The sequence below is a fragment of the Phyllobates terribilis genome, unplaced genomic scaffold (assembly GCF_046119375.1).
Source record: "Phyllobates terribilis strain yellow unplaced genomic scaffold, ASM4611937v1 Scaffold_4__5_contigs__length_816908805, whole genome shotgun sequence".
Lineage (NCBI taxonomy): Eukaryota > Metazoa > Chordata > Amphibia > Anura > Dendrobatidae > Phyllobates > Phyllobates terribilis.
The window spans coordinates 510,937,306-510,954,210 of NW_027362764.1; the positions used below are offsets into that span (position 1 = coordinate 510,937,306).

Genomic DNA, 16,905 nt, shown 5'->3' on the forward strand with positions numbered 1-16,905 from the left:
ATTCAGTATAGAAAGCAGTTACATGATTTAGACCTTTACATATAAGAAAACTGTTACATGTGAACAGGTATAAAATGATTGTTTTATGTTTTTACTTGTAACGTTGATGATTTGTACATGGATTGTATATATTTGCACTCTCATAACAAATATAATGATAAAACCATCCACATAAATAACCCTGTCTCAAAGATGAACTTGGAGCATTATCTATATAGAAAAAGTTATTTAAAACTTTTGATGCACAAATGTAGTTTGACCACAGAGAGTCGTAAAAGCTATATCACAGATTTGCATAAAAACAACAACTAGGACATGTTTTTTTGGAAGAAACACAACCAAACCAGGACCAGACAGCTGTAGTTTTCGGGCTGTGCCTTTAAAGGCTGTGTGTTTATTTTGAACTCCCTCCTCCTCCCTCTCTGCTGCTGGAACGTGCAGTTAGTAAGCAGAAAAGGGATGAGGAGCTGAGTGACTACCAACTATTCCCTGGGAAAACAACTTTAGAACAAGTGCTTACAACATGGGTGAAGGCTACCAAGCTGACATGATGCAGAAGAAGCAAGAACCACAAACCAGTCCTGCAAACAAACTCTCAGTTGCTGTGGATACCCATCCTTGCCCTGCACTTTTTTTTTGTTTAGTGGGAGGTGCCAGCAAACTCATTCTGGTCCCAAATTGTTTTGTGAAACAAGTGAAACTTCTGGAGGATCGCAGGAGACCTGGTTTGTAGTAAGTGTCCTCCATGCTGCTGCAGGCTATGCAACAGGTAGGTTGGTGAGACGCCTAGCTCATCTCTTTGTTGTTGAACCTAAGTCCAAGGACAATGAGATGTGGGAGGGGAGTGTCCTGGATGGGACAGGACAGAGGACACACACTGCAGGGTTCACACCTAATATCTTCATCAGCATCATCAGCTTCTCCATTCACCCTTTCCCTTCCAGCCTTGGGTTTTATAGGATCAACTTGAATTTGAGGACTTTGCCTCATCAGGAGGACAGCCCAAACAAAGAGGGACATCCTTGGACACTCAACAGTCGAGCTCCTGCTCACCCACTTGCTGGTGTTAATGAATTTACTATAAAGTTTACCTAAGTCATTGTGGATGGAGGGGGGTGAAGCTAATTCAGGACAAAAGTTTCCTGACAAAGTAAGAGAAATAGCAGTAGATCTGGTAGTGTGCTCCTGACTAGACAAGGGAGGAGGGCGAGGGTGGGAGCCACAAACCTGCTGCAGAGCTCCAGTTCTTTGTTTGCTCCGAGAACTTGAACAAAAGGAAAAGTCTGAAGAACTCTTTATCTGCATCTCTATCTCGCAGCAGTCCTTCTCCTCTAAGCCTTGCAGTGGTCGTCTTCTTCCAAAACTCCTGCATGAGGGACTTCAATGTCATTGTTACCTGCAAGTCACAAAGGGGCTTTAGAAGTTTCTTGTTTTAGAGGTGAGTTAAGTGGGATGTGGGTGAGCAGAGATCAGGTGTAGTGTAAGTTTACTCATTCACTAGCAGCTTAGGTTACAATACCTGAGCACATTGTATGTATTTATATCAAGTTTAGTTTCTACTTTATTATGTTTTGAGCAGTTTTTATTTTTTTTAATAATTGTTGGAAAAACTTTGCCAATAGAATATAACTTCTTGTACTCGTAAATTTGTGGAATGACAGCGTTCTAATTAATGGTATTCGGGGTGAATTTTTTTTTTTGATAAATGCACACTCATTTTATTTTTCCTTCTTTATTGTTTAGAATTTCATTTCAGCTAGTATGTTGCTTTAATTGTTTTATTATCTATATGGCATACAGAGGATTACTAGAAACCATTCTAAAATGTATTAGGTCAATTAGGTTTAAATGTTTATAAAATGACGCCTTATACATTATTTTTAGCCACAGCTGAAAAATTAGACAATGGCGAAAAGTTTCCAAACTTTGACTAAACTTTTCTCAGTGTGAGAAGTTGTCACGCAGCTGAAGTCTCAAAGACATTTTGTAATTTTCTTGTTCGGTTTAGTTGTCTTTTAGTTGAGCTGTTTATTTTTGTCATTTGACTTTTTAGGGATTATTAATATTTTTTCTGGTTCGGGACTTTGTGATGCGGTGAAAGATCTTGTTTTTGGTATCAGTGAGACATCATACTAACAAAGTGTTGTAACAGTATAAATTCTCCATTTCATCTCAATGACAAGATATGTTACTCAATAAATCCAATATTTCAAGCATTTTTTTGCTTTTTAACAGATGAGTTACTGATTACTTTTGCTATTAGTAACTGTAGAAAAGTCATAAAGTTTGGATAGACCATTTAATGTATAGCAATATTCCCATTGTTCAAAAATAAGTAAGAGAAATGGTTAAATTGTGATAATAGGTTGTATATACTCCAATGTCTCTAAATATTCTTGTGACCACATAAAAGCAATTCTTGCAGATGTTAGACAAGAGAATAGTTTGCATTCAGAAAGCCATATGTACCATATGTATCGAGAAGGGCATATTTGCCCAATATGGTGGACTTTTATAAAAATTCATATCCTGCATATTACATAATAGATACTAGCTGTGGGTTTTCTACATTTGGATTTTTACCTTATATTTTTTTGCTGTTACCTTTGCGTCTGTGTTATTTTAGACACCAATCTGTATGAAAAAAATGTGAATATTCCTACTATTTATTTCTGATATAAAAGTGTACTATTGGGGTATACAAAAACTATCAGAATATGAATTTTTATTCTCTCATTCAGTTATTATGCCCATCCATTGGCGTAGTAATACTCATACTGGTTGAAACCTCATATCAATGAGCTATTGTTTTATTCCAACAGCGCTCTCTACAGCTACACTGCCGTGTCATTGTATTGTACCCACTTTCCATCACAAACTTATTCATTTTTGCTTGCATAAAGTCATAATAAAGTTCTGAATTTTATATATTTTTTTGTGTTTTATTACATTTTTTATTTAAAATATAATACATGAAAGCTTATTGTTGTTTTTCGATATAATTAATAATTAATCAGTTTATTTATGAATTTAGAACCATAGCTGAATATAGACATGGGCTTCGTGTATATAGAGAGCATAGTTATGGAAAACTGAACCTCATGTACCAATTAGACTTAATATTTGAACAATATTCCTTTTTTTTGCACAAAAAATATTTAACTTTTTTTATTTTTCATCATGCAGATCTTCATTTGGATTTATTAAATATAGGAGACAGCGGGTGAATTTGGTTTCCAATCGCGTTACCTTTAAGCACGAAGTGTAAAAAGTGAAGATACGATGGGGTTTGAGCCTAGGATTATTGAAATCATGGATGGATTAAACTGGTTATACACAATTGGATTATAGAACTTTTTTGGACCTGCCGAACATTTCCACTTGGAAAAAGAACAAGCTTCGTCATTGTGAAATACCAAGGTACATTTTACAATTTCTTTTTGTTATTATGAAGCTTTTATTGTCATTATATGATTATTTTGTATATAACCCTTGTTATCGATGAGCTTCAAATTTAAGATGATCATATTATATTTTTGAAATATTTTTTATTGGACGTAGTTTTTAGTGGTGAATTAATTCTGATCTATATGAAGAATACGTTATTTTCGGCAAACCATGGAGTTTTGTTAAGATCGGTCTTTGCAGTCCATGCTTATCTGTCAATAAATTACCAGACACGTGATCCTTTCATGATTTAGGCGAGAAGCAATTAAAGAAATATCCCCTGACTAGCATATCCCTTTCATGGCTCCCTAGAATATTGTACGTTTGCATGGAAGAAAAAGGATGGAGAGGCACTTGCCACTGGTTACACAGTTAGGCATGACCTAGCCAAATGACTACATGGGAAAGCATTGTAGAAACTTATGCCTCTACGTACCATGTGTAGATGACAACTGCATCTACTGTAAGGTGGTTTGTGTAATATATTGTGGATATATTCGATTGTTATGTTTTTGGTGGATATTATTGGGTTTTTGTGGCATTCTACCCTAATTCTGCATTCAAAGATGGCTTCCTACAGGGCTATATGCTTACTCATCCAAAGTTGACAGGGCTTTGTTTTCTGGCTCTCAGCTTGATGTGCTAATGAATTTTGCATGAGTGAAAATTGTCCAAATGTGTTTTGGTTACAATCTACAACCTCTTTTTTTTAATTAAATGCCTATCCTTGCCTATCTCTGTGCTTTCTTCAAATATATAGCCAGATTTAAGTGTGCATTATATACAATTTGTTAAAGAATTGATGTATATGTTTTTATTGTCTCCCCTGAATGTGTATGATATTGGAAATGTATTATGGCTCCTATACCACTGTATCAAGAAATATTTCACCTTTTGTCTGTACTATACCATATATTGTAACAATAAAAATATAGACATACACAAGCGTAAAATAATAATTAGTACACGGGGCAAACAGCCCTACTCAATCCAAAATTCAGTTAACATTTTTACATGCCAATATTGACACACAGAGACCTAAACAACACCAGGTACACCACATCCATACCTATACTTGTCTCATATTAGGCCTTTTTAATTATTGATATCATAACTTTATTGTGGAATGGATGTATTGTATGGGTGTGGTTTTCCAGTGTTAGTTGGCATCTGGTCTGGTACACACCACTCATTGCCTTTCAATTATTTTATATTGTACAGATGATCATAGTTCGGAATAAAACTGTGACATCAAAAGCTTATATCACCCATAGTAATCTATGGTTTTAAAAAATATATAACAGAATTATGTTGGGTGTTGTAGATTGAACATATACATATCTATCTATGTATCTATCTATTGATATGTAGCTCTATATATATATATATATATATATATATATATATATATATTATATATATAGTATATATATATGTTGCTTTACTGACACCGCATTGAGTTGGAATTATTACAGTACATACAGTACGTAAAGAAGATGAGTGTAGAAATGCCAAAAGGTACAGTTTTAAAGAAAAAATGCCAAATGGTACAATATTGAAGAGAAATGCCAAAAGGTACAATATTGAAGGAGAAATACCAAAAGGTACAATATTGAAGAAGAAATACCAAAAGGTACAATATTGAAGGCAAAATACCTTGCCAATCACAATTATTTCATAGTAGTCGTGTGCTATGTGTATGGTGAGAGAACAAATGTATCTTTGAAGTTATGTTAGTGAAGAAGTCACCATAAATAAGTAAATCTGGACATGTATGAAGCATGGATATAACTATTCTATTAGATATAGGTATACTATTTAGATTTAGCTATACTATAAAAGCATAAAACATACAATACTCAACAGTAAGTACAACAACGAAACATAAAGTTATAGAATAATATCATTAAAAGGACTGGACTACAGATAGAACCAAACCTATGTTTTATATTTGGTAGAAAAAGAACCAGATGATTAGCCAAAATGACTCCGTGTTTGCCTATTCAGGAGCGGCCATGTTAGACTCAGAAAGAACTGACTCAGTGATGCTTTATAACGCTGAGTAACTGGAAAACCTCATGACCACATAATAGCTGGCAGACTTCACAATGCCGATTATGTAATGTTGCTTAACTACGCATATTTTATTCCAAAAGACATGAACAGAGCTGAAAATGAGTAGACGTTCTTTTCACCAAACTTTCTAGCTGAGCAATGCATATTTCCCTGATGTCTCAATATCTCAGTTTCTACAGAGGATCCCTAAATATAATCACGTCACTATATTGGGAGAAAGAATAGAGTTTGATAGACTTTGCACAACATTAAGTAATACGTAAAGTGTTCTTCGCTGTCCTAATGCTCCTATCTGGAGCAGTCATTACAGAAATAACCATAAAGCTGAGCTCTATAAAGATCTTGTTGGCTGTGACAAAAGTACTTTATTGGAAAGTGCTCCGTGTGAATGTGGATAGACACACCCAGAACGTTTCTATTTAGCTGCATATTTCTATACTTCTTACATTATGTTGGTTACTTGGAGCATGATATATTCCACACCTTCCGCCTAAATTCCTTCCAGGAATGCTCTGAAATAAATGTCATTCAGAGGGATCTCGCCTTGAAGAACGCAACATGCAGATTGGGCAGCAGTTTTCAAACTCTGAATGCTTCATAGCTTTTGTGTTTCTACCGTTATGTAAAATGCAACCGGCTTTTGTACTGTATCTGAATAGCTGGCACAGTATTTTCCATTCAGCCTCCCTGCTTCCAACTCACTCAAACTAATGAAAGAAATATCCCAGAATTCTAGCCGAGTTCTTAAGAAACAAGTTGAAGTGATAAGAAAATAGGGCTTCAGTAAGGCCTGCTTAGCTAAAGTTTTTCATTTATATTGTAAGATCCCACAAGGAGGAATGAGAAGTTCTTTTGTAGCAATGTGTACATATTTATGCTGTGTCACGTCTCATGGGCTCTTTGTTGCCCACTGTACAATGCTGTAGAGAGCACTGGAGCCTTAGAAATGCATTGGCTTTTCTTCTATCTGGGCTTTCTTGCTGGACGGTTATGTAACCCAAGACAACAATTTATAAATTTGACATTTTTGTTTTATGGCTTTTACGCTCAGTGGGAATCGTTTTTTAGAATCTTTTAAAAATAAAAAGTCTTTAGAAAGCCCAAGACATGGTAAATCAAGGCATACTAGGAGGTTCCCCCACTATTTCTTTGTTGCATCATCGAAGCTATAAAATAATAAGAAAAGCTACATTATGTCTTAATGATTACATAAAACAGTACTTTATGTCTCGGTAATTGGAGCTCATAATAGTGATTTGTTTTATGGCAATTGTATAATGATCAAAATATTCACAGGTACAAAATTGTGAGAGTCTATGTAGTTATAGGATCAGTAGGCAGTTGTGAATCCAGAACACAATTCTTCTAGGGTGAAGGTGTATTCCAGTCATGATCAAGTCAATGTAAAGCAGCTTATGTATATTACATATACTACTAGCATAATAGTAATAGTAAAAGAAGAGAAACATATTTGAGGTCCTATATATCTGTAATTTAGAGTGCTACCTTTCTTGTTCATGTGTATATACATACATACATACATCATGTACAGTATGTATATATATCTATATATCTACATCTCTATATATATACACACACACATAAACGTATACACACATATCTATATCTCTCTATATATATGCATATACACACATCTAGAAATTTCTCTCTCTCTATATATATGCATATACACATATAAACCTATACACACATATCTATATCTCTCTCTATATGCATATACACACATAAAAATATACACACATATCTATATATCTAAATCTCTTTCTCTCTATATATATTCATATGTATACATATACACACATAAACATATACACACATATCTATATATCTACATATCTCTCTTTATATATATATACACACACATATAAACATATACACACATATCTATATATCTACAATCTCTCTCTCTCTCTCTCTCTCTCTCTATATATATATATAATGCATATACACATATAAACATATACACACATATCTATATATCTACAATCTCTCTCTCTCTCTCTATATATATATATATATATATAATGCATATACACACATAAACATATACACACATATCTATATATCTACATCTCTCTCTATATATGTATATACACACATAAAGATATACACATCTATATATCTACATCTCTCTATATATATATGTATATACACGCATAAACATACACACATATCTATATATCTACATATCTCTCTTTATATATATACACACACATAAACATATACACACATATCTATATATCTACATTTCTCTCTATATATATATATGTATATACACACATAAACATATACACACATATCTATATATCTACATCTCTCTCTCTATATATATGTATATGCATATACACACATAAACATATACACACATATCTATATATCTACAATCTCTCTCTCTCTCTCTATATATATATATATATATAATGCATATACACATATAAACATATACACACATATCTATATATCTACAATCTCTCTCTCTCTCTCTCTATATATATATATATATAATGCATATACACACATAAACATATACACACATATCTATATATCTACATCTCTCTCTATATATGTATATACACACATAAAGATATACACATCTATATATCTACATCTCTCTATATATATATGTATATACACGCATAAACATACACACATATCTATATATCTACATATCTCTCTTTATATATATACACACATAAACATATACACACATATCTATATATCTACATCTCTCTCTCTATATATATGTATATGCATATACACACATAAACATATACACACATATCTATATATCTACATTTCTCTCTCTATATATATATGTATATACACACATAAACGTATACACACATATCTATATATCTACATCTCTCTCTCTATATATATGTATATACACACATAAAGATATACACATCTATATATCTACATCTCTCTCTATATATATGTATATACACGCATAAACATACACACCTATCTATATATCTACATCTCTCTCTATATATATATATATGTATATACACACAAACATATACATATCTATATATCAACATCTCTCTCTTTCTCTCTCTCTCTCTATATATATGCATATACACATATAAACATATATACACATATCTCCCTCTCTGTATATGTGTATACACATAAACACAAATATCTATATATCTACATCTCTCTGTGTGTGTGTACATATATATATACACACACACATAAACGTATGCACACATATCTATATCTGTGTTTTATATATATGCTAACACACACACATAAACTAAAAGTTAGCATTCTAAATATCAATAATATACATTTTTTGTCTTCTTCCATTATTAATCTTAATAATTATAAAAAAACTTTAAATACATTTTCTTTACAGGACCCCAATGTCCCATTGCATGGCACTAAACTAGGGCAAACATTGCAGTTTAGCATAATTTAGAGTTTTTTTGCACCCCCTCTAAATACATGCAATTCTTTAGGATATTTTTTGCATTGTATACTTTTATTCTTATGACTAAAATGAATACCTTCGGTGTGACACACATACACGCACACACATACACACAAACACACACCTATGCACACACGTACATATAATAAAATACATATATAATATATGATAAAAACATACAAAACATGACTAAATGAGTGATAGACTGGTACATAGAGAGAGAACCCTGGATCCAAGGTACATTTGTAGCCACATTATATCTTCTCCATTGATCAAATTGCTTGGTATACCAGAAGGGAGGGTTATTTCACATTGTTTGGAAACGCCTATATGTTTAGGGTGCTATCATACAAAGTGCAATTAGGGGCTCAGTGAATATTTTTTAATTTTCTAATAATACATTAACCCATGGTTAATTTGTGTACCTTTTGCATAGTTTTGCTAAGCGAAATGTATTCTGTATCATGATACATTTCAACAATTTTTGTCCTAATTTTACTATGAATATTTTTCCAGATGGTCTGAATAGGTGTTTACTGTGCGGGCCTTTCTCTTTTTTTTTGTACATGTGAAGGTTCAAAATGCAAAACCTACAATTTAATACATCGCTGGTGATGCTTAGTGATATAAAATTGTCACTGGTATATCTCAGGTTCTTTTTAAAAAGGAGAAATATTTGGAATATTTAAGCTACAGAATCCATTGTGCCTACATATATGTATAGACACATTCTCAAATCTATCTATCTATCTATCTATCTATCTATCTATCTATCTATCTATCTATCTATCTATCTATCTTCTATCTATCTTCTATCTATCTATCTATCTTCTATCTATCTATCTATGTATCTTTCATGGGACACAACATATTATACATATTGGGGTCATTTAGACCACTCCATGAATACATTTAACAAATTTGACTTTTTTTAGTTGCTCAACAATGAGAGCAAAAACTGTATCACATTTCCATACAGATTGGCTACCAAGCTCTCATATACACTTCTGCTTGACATAATGTCAAAAAGCTGCCTGTGTGTTTCCCAGCGATTTCCAGACATCACATATGGTATATTTGATCTCAAAGAAAAACTCTTTATGGATATATGAAACTGCACCTTTACTTGATGACACAACACCCCTAATGTGTAGCCTAATATAACAGTTACATATGTATATATATATATATATATATATGTACTATGTGTGCATATATATATATATATATATATATATATATATATATAATATATTTATTTAAATATATATATATACATAAACTTTCAATGGCGGGTGGTCATGTTTTCATATACTACCAAACTTCTATCTATACTTTGTTAGCAGAAAACATGGCTGCATGGTATTTGGTCAGGTGCTTACAGACGTTGGCACACTACATGAATTTACTACACCAAGCAGTATAAATAGTGTCACATTGTATCATAACATAGCTGCCAACTGTTACTCAATTCGAGGACTATGCAGCGTATGATGATATGTCCCTAAATGTTGGCCCTGGAGCGTTCCTATTTTTCCAATTATTCAATATGTTTTCTATGTATCATACAGTCATTCAGTGTATTCACTTTACATAGAATTTTTTTTATTTTCTGCAAGAAATTACGCTACTAGGCCATATTCACTCTGCGAGGTAATGCGGAGACTCCTACCGAGAGAAAAAAATTGAGCGACAAAAATAACTTGTTTTATGAAGTGTTTTTTTGATTTTGGAAAACATGATTAGGATTGTAGCATTTCTAGGTCTAACTTGCCCTCATATACACAGATACTGTATGTGGTACAAGTCCCCCACAGAATATTCTGGTAACTGTCTTATTTCAACGTCATATGCTCTTCTCAATGTCCAAATGGGCATCAATCTAGTTTTTCAGAATATGATAGACTCCAAATCATGAGGACTGCAGGATCACGGGGGCTCCGGATGGCAGGTTTTTAGTTTGATTACATGGAAAATAAGGAACAAAATGGGCTGCAATAACATCAATGCTTACATTACCCAAATGGGTCTACTTTCATTAATACAATATAGAGAACAATAGATGGTAAATCATTAAAATTAGAATCATTTTTCCCTGTCAGTTGTCCCGCAGTATGAGGCAAGACGCATATTTCTTTTCCATTGATAGGGCATTATTCAGCCATCTTGAAACACTTAAAAAGCTGCTCACGTACAATTTGTGTTCTTGACAGAGATGAGAAATGACCAGTAAATCTCAGGAGCCCGTGATCTCGGCAAGCTTGTCCACACCCACCATTTTATCTCTGAAAATACCTCAAGAACACTTCAATAAACAGACCTAAGAAATATAACTATACAACTTTGATTAACAACTGTTACTCTTAATCCAAAAAATATAGGCTTCTTGATTATTCTTTTGTACGGTAAAATGTCCACTATCCTTTCTTGGAATTTGCCGTCTTTTGTTGTCTTTCTGACACCCTTTTGAGTCTCGGTGCATTAATATGAGTAGGAGAGATGTCAATGGACTTCTTGGCAATAGCAACGGATTTCAGGGGTATTGTATAACATACAAGGCCTGAATCACTGTGTGGCAAATCTGTATGCAGCACCAGGCTTATTTTTCTAATGTATTCTGCTGGTGTATTTCTATACTTTGTGAGCATTCATTAGCCCAAGCGCAGTGCAACTTACAATAGAAGTCATACTAAAAGGAACTGTTTATCTGTGGGCAAAGACATACAATCAAGGACATCTAACACATCTCCCAACATTTTTATGACACCACTGATTCATAAATGCTCCAGATCGCCATGCCCTTCATGAGCTGTGTCATATTTCTTTCTTTTCAACTACCCAAGCTGTCATCGAATACAGTGCCTCATGGTATTATTTGTAGGTAGCGAGCATATAAAAGGTCCGGTCATCCATGTTTGCAGTGTTATTAGTTTAAAGACTTACAAAAAATAAATAAATAAAAGAGACAAATATAATCCACGTTCCACAAAAGGTGCCAAGGAAGCCCTCAAGCCAGAAGACAATGTTGTGGGACTGAACCACATCGCTACTGTCAGTATTTCTGTTCCATTCAGTAACGCCTCCAAGCGCTCCTATGCCAGTGATAGGCATATATGCCAGCTAGTAGCTCCGGTGGCATGGAACAGTAATGCCTACACAAAGGTTCAGAAGGTCCACGAACCTCAGTCCAATGATGACTGAGATATTTGTGAAGGGTAATGTCCTTCACTTATGTCCAGCCAGTTTTGGTAGCAGAGTGGAGTAAGAAGACAGTAAGAAATCTAGTGGTTCCCAAGAGATAATTGAAGTTTTTAATTACATGTAAGAATAATGATCACATTGTGTAGGTTAGGAGTGATGGGAATAATAGAATATAGTTACAAACTAGACATGGGATCAACTACTAGAATATATTGTTGTATTTTAACTATAGATTTAACATTACTTTACTCAATGTTTTTCCCATTGCAGCTCAAACCTGAGAACATCTAAATTAGAAAATTAGGACAAATTAATGGCATCCATGATTTAACTTAATACTTAAAGGGAACCTGTCACCAGAAATAACTTGCGGCATCCCCAACCCTATGACTGAAGCCGAATGCTATTGGACAGAATAAAGTTCATTTTCTCCCCACTGCATTCGGCCGCATGCAGGCGCCGGGCAGCATAATAACCATGTTAACTTACAGATTAAACGCATATCTGCAGGTTAATAGCGTTATTTCTGGTGACCGGTTCCCTTTAAGTTTCCCTTGACATTATGTAGGGTTGTGCCCACTTTTAAACCAACCACTGCTTTTGGGGTTTATAAATCATTTTACTTCTGTATATGTTTTGGAATATTGGATGATGTTTTATATATTCATTAGGTCCAACCATAAAGAAACCAAATTCCATGTTTTGTTTATAGTAACTGAGGTTGTGATTTATGGTTAGAAATCTTTCATCTAGATTGCTGTAAGGACTTGCTTACACGGGGTAGTTTTAAACAACTGAAAATCGTATTGTTTCTGCAGCATGCGACTAGATTTTGCACACCCCATTCATTTAATTTAATTCCTACAACACAGGTGACACTTATGAACATCACGTAATAAAACTCACTTTTATCTAATTTTTCACAAGTCAAGTAAATCTGAACTGTAGAGTATATGTTGGGAGGTGGCGAGGGGGTCTCAGACTGCTGTAGGATATATTGTAGAAAATGTTTAAAGAGAAAGGCCTTGGCCCCACTATCAGTATTTGGTCAGTATTCCGTCAGTATTTTTTTCTCAGGAGTGGGAGCCAAAACCAAGTGAGGAATAATCAGAGAAAAGGTATAATATAAACAAGTGCACCAATTCTGCATTTATCACCCACTCCTGCTTTTGGCTCCCACTCCTGAGAAAAAATACTGACTGAATACTGATAGTGGGGCCGTGGCCTAACTAAACTTTCATTTTTTTTTCTTTATAACTTTGTCCAGCAAGGAAAAGTATGGAACTTTGCAAATTACTTGACACGGGTGTGTAAGAGGTGACAGACAGTTGCCCTGCAGTTGGTTGCAGGAGATCTCTACGGTTGGCATTGCAGACATCTTCTTAGATGAGAGGCTGTCGCTAGGACCCAGCGGCTTCCTCCCTCTGGCTAATTAGCTCCCTGGCCTGAGTGTATAAATGCCTGTTGTGTCTGAGAGGGAGGTGCCGGCGATGTTCATTACTACTTATGAGGCTTTAGCAAGAGCAGTACTTCGTCCTCTCTGGAGCTTGAGGGCGTGTGCACATTTGGCTGGAGTCGTCTAAAGCTAAGCAATCCCCCTGTTTGTCCACCCTTGTTGTCTATAGAGTTTAGTGGAGATCGACTAGTGCTCATCTCTTCCCTTCCCTAGCCTTAGGCATACGCCAGGTAAAGACAAGGCAAGGCACGCGTGCGGCGATTGGTGAAGAGCCAATATAGGGACTGTAGTTGAGACAGGGTGAGACAAGACCAGACTAGAAGGTCTCCACTCCCCCCTTTCCCTAGTGTCTGGGCTCCCTTTCCCTCTTCCCTCTGTGTTGCACTGAGTCTTTCCCACACCCTGCGTGACATTACTTTCCTTTATAAGGTGATTTGTCATCATTCCTCTAAAAAATGCATGTAAGTATCTTTCCGAACTCCTGATTTACCGCAGTTTATTTGCCTGCCTTCAGATGCATTGATATCATACTGTACTCATTTGCAGTACTGGTGATGGCAGTGAAAGGGTCAGCACATGTGTCTTGCGGCAGACATGTAACAGAAATCCCAGGTTCTGAGCTGACCCTTTCACTGCCAGCATCAGTACTCCAAATGGGCAGACGTATAGACTTGAGAAAAACAGGAGTTTGGAGGCCACTTACATGTAATATTTTTTTTTACAGGAATGAAGACAAATCCCTTAATAAAGTGATTTGCAAAGTTTCATTGCCTTCCAAGTTGGACAAAATTATATAAAAAACAAAGCTTAGTTAGTATTTAATTGAAAGAAAATGTATTTTTGACTATCTCTGATGGCTTGTAGCTTGTATAAATAATATTGAAATGTCCACCTATGGTATTATATCTGTGTATAGTAAAAAAACAACATTAAAGGGAAAGTATTCAAATAGTTTCCTTATCCGAGTCTGCTCTGATTGGATATAATTCATTATTGGTAAATATTACATAAGAGGAAAGCGTATGTCACTATTGTCAAAAATACTGTTTTTGTTTAATGCCAAACTGTGTTAGAATAATGTGATTGAAACAAAGGCTGGCTTTCTATATGGCCTGTCAATCATCCTTCTGCTTCATTAAGTCATCCAATCATATAGGAAGCTGACTGATGATGGACAGCCCTGCTTCCCTAGGGGCTGTGTATTGTCTGTGGTGTTTTAGTTCTATATGATTTACTGACAAGTGGATCGGTGAATTTTAGGATCATGACTCGGTATACAGTACACATGACACTACAGTATGTTGTATATTATTCTTTTTTTTGTGTATTTCTTTACTTTGTTAGTAACAGCCATGGTCATACTCATACCAGGATTATTATTCAGAAGTGTTTGTTTTCATGATAACCTGGAATATATTAAAAAGACTATACATGGTGAACCGAGACAGCAGAAATGCAATTATACTTTAATGACTGATAAATTGCTCATTAATTTAGCTTTCCAATACAATATAGAAAACTTAAATGAGGCAAGCATATGATGAGAGCAACTATTACGTCTGGAATTCTTATTATTCAAATTATTGCATATTACAAATTTCCAGTTGAGTCAAACTCTGTTACCACTTGCTGATTGTATCCCACATGTAATCTTAAAGACCGAGTATTTTGTGTATTTGTCATTAATAATGCCTTTCTCTTAAGTAATTATTTCAATTTCATGGTTCAGAATTTAGAAAAGCTTTTGTTCTACTTTCTAAAAGTGACCCAGCATTGCATGCAAAAATTGGCCAATTCCTTCTTGTGAATGTTACTTTAAATTGGGGTACATGTGTCACCCATAGACTATAACTATAATGGCATCATGCGATTAAATAAGTCATGAAAAACTATTGAAAAGCTCATGATGTATGTTTTTGTTAGATGCCCCACAGTGGCATCTACATTATAGACCCATACGCTTCCATGTTAAGTTTAATGTAAGTTGTTTTTGTTTTATTCTACTTCACAGGACAGAATAGTGTCATTTCTACTACACTATTCTATACCTTTTTTTGCAGTATATATATGTATTAACATACAGGCCATACAAAGGCAAAAAGGACCCTCATTTGGCCTTTGACTAATGGAACACTAGGATTAATGACCGCCAATACGACTTAAAACTGACCTGCGATATAAGAGACCAGTGTTCCCCGACAGGTGACTATCCTGTAGCTGTCATTTGTACACTATAGCTGACAACTTGCTGCATCAGCCATGATCAGTTTTGGCACCGACCATGGCCGCTTAACCCCTTTAATACTGCTGTCAATAGTGAATACTGCATCTAGATGGTTAACAGAGTGTGGGGCTATCTCTTTAACCCCATCGGCACCCTGAGATCTTGATCATGTGGTCCTGATGTTTGCCATGGCAATTCATAGCCAAACAATGGCCTTAGAGTCTGCCGGCTATAGCGGCCTGTTCAGAAGTTATAAACATTTAGGTGGCAAAAATAATTTTTTTCATTCCTGTCATGTCACTTTGCATTAATTCCTGAAAAGCAGCAAAAGGGTTAATAAAGTACTTGAAAGTCATTTTGAATATGTTGAGGGCTGCTATTTTTAATATTATATCACTTTTGTGGGTTCCCAATATTTAAGACCCCCAAATTCATTTCAGAACTGAATAGGTCCCTAAAAAATAAGTTTTGTAAATTTCCTTTAAAAAAATGAAAAGTTACTGCTACATTTTTAAACCTTCTAAAATGTTAACAAAATAAAATAACACTTTACAAATAGTGCTGATGTAAAGCGGACATGAGGGAAATGTTATTTATTAATGTTTTTTTGTGCTATGACTAGCTGGATTAAAGGGATAGTCATTCAAAGTTTGAAAATTGCTAATTTTTTTTAAAAAATTGTCACATTTCTGATATTTTTATAAACACAAAACATATGAACCTAAATTTATCGATGTCATAAAGTATAATGTGTCACGAAAAAACGATCTAAAAATCACTGGGATACGTTGAAGTGTTCCAGAGTTATTACCACATAAAGTGACACATGTCAGATTTCAAAAATTCATTTTGTTTTCACATACATAAAAAACCTAATGTGAACAGGCCCTAATGTGTACATAGATCTTGTCATCATTCATTGTGATGCTAAGGAAATGTAAGTTACAGAGCATTAATCTATGATTTTCCATATTATGAAACTATTAGATTGGAGGCAAAGGACTGCATCCAGTATAGCTGTATTCTGATCAGGATAACTAG

The 16,905-nt window shown here is 34.5% G+C and overlaps 1 long non-coding RNA gene across 5 annotated transcripts in view; it reads left to right on the plus strand.

Moving 5' to 3' along the window:
- The first annotated feature begins 411 nt into the window (after positions 1-411).
- LOC141265593 (uncharacterized) overlaps positions 412-16,905 on the plus strand; it is a 622,209-nt gene continuing 605,715 nt past the window's right edge. The window contains exons 1-3 of one of the 5 annotated variants that reach the window (XR_012320129.1): positions 416-769; positions 1,319-1,438; positions 3,187-3,420. This is a non-coding gene — a long non-coding RNA (uncharacterized lncRNA). Of the gene's footprint in view, positions 770-838; positions 1,439-3,186; positions 3,421-16,905 lie in introns of those variants that run through there. The other 4 variants (XR_012320126.1, XR_012320127.1, XR_012320125.1 and 1 more) reach the window with 4 other exon arrangements.